Genomic DNA, 1,433 nt, shown 5'->3' with positions numbered 1-1,433 from the left:
TAATTAATTCAAATAAATGCGATCTTACCGCATTGCATCACTGTGTCTGATTTAAAGCAGGCCGAATGCTAACAAGCCTTAACTGACGAAAATGACCATAATTTGCACAATGGAAGAATTATCGTCTTGTCGTATACAACGTTCAAAAACTCGACAGAATTTATGTGACCGCTGCACCTGATGTTCATAAACTTTCATAACTGGTAAGTGTTTTTTTCTTTTGCCTTGTGAACTGGCCGAGCCTTAATGATTCTGTTTCTTTACATGTATTTGTTTACTGACCGTTGCATGCAATCGTGAAATACAGCATTTTTTTTTTATTGGCTATTCGTTGTGGGGGGGAAAAAAAGATCTCGGGTACGGGCCGGGTTCGGGCTTCAGTTTAAAGCCAGTGCAGACCTCTAGTGTGAGCTCACAGAAAGGAGTCTCACAGTTTAAAATGGTAAGACTCAAAAGCACGCGCAAATGATACATTCCGTCATCTGTCCCGAGCGTCTTTCACGCTGAAATATTTATGGGAATTTCCCACCTTACAAGTGCAGAAACTGAAACACCCGCCAGTTGTATCAAAAAGCAGCCCAAATTTTATCAACCCGGATGCTGCCGTGACTTTTATTTTCATTCCTCCTGCCGCTGGTTGTCGCGCTTGACATGTTCAAGAGACCCTAAGGTCTTAGGGCGTTACAGCACGAAAATGAGGTCATACGGTCCTTTCGAGACTCATTTTCATTGGTTCAGTTGCTCAGCCTCATGTTTGTAAGAGAAGTGTCAGCACAAGTACTGTAGCATCAGCGTCATGTATGTTTGTGTGCTTCATGTGTTTATTATCAGTCCTGTAGATGTCAGTGAATGTTGGTAGGAAGCACATGGGATTACAAGTGTGTATTTTGCGTTTTACACTTTCATGCACATCTCAAGTGAGATACAGAAAGACAAAAAATGGCAGACAGATAGTAGTTGCTTTTTTGTAACTCTGGTATTTTCAAAGGAAGACATTAAGGTTATGTTTTAAAAGGGGTCACTCTGTTTTTTTTCCCTTGCTCATTCTTCCTGAACCCTCAGTCAACCTTTGACCTTTAAAGCCACACATGTTGACATTTATAATTTCTTTTGTTTTAAGAATTCACTGTGTTTTATATTCTTCTTTTATTTTCTTAAGGACTATGTGTGTGTGTGTGTGTGTGTGTATGTATATTTCTAGTGATAATGATAATTAAAACACACAAAACATATCTAAAATTTATTACACTTGTATAACTACTATACATTAATTATACATGTACATACATAGTACTATATCTATATATTTATTACATCTGTATATATGTGTGTGTGTGTGTGTGTGTGTGTGTGTGTGCGCACTAGGGATGCTCCGATCAGGATTTTTGCAGCCGATACCGAGTACCGATTTCTTGTCATGGTGATCGGCCGAT

At 38.9% G+C, this 1,433-nt stretch overlaps 1 protein-coding gene across 3 annotated transcripts in view; it reads left to right on the top strand.

Moving 5' to 3' along the window:
- The window catches only part of LOC107749096 (zinc finger E-box-binding homeobox 1-like), a 28,328-nt gene that overhangs the window by 3,327 nt on the left and 23,568 nt on the right, over positions 1-1,433 (top strand). The window lies entirely within an intron of this gene.

This window comes from Sinocyclocheilus rhinocerous, unplaced genomic scaffold (assembly GCF_001515625.1).
Source record: "Sinocyclocheilus rhinocerous isolate Xijiao unplaced genomic scaffold, SAMN03320098_v1.1 scaffold919, whole genome shotgun sequence".
Taxonomy (NCBI): Eukaryota; Metazoa; Chordata; class Actinopteri; order Cypriniformes; family Cyprinidae; genus Sinocyclocheilus; species Sinocyclocheilus rhinocerous.
Note: the sequence above shows the minus strand (reverse complement) of the source record. Positions and strands in the feature narration are given on the sequence as shown.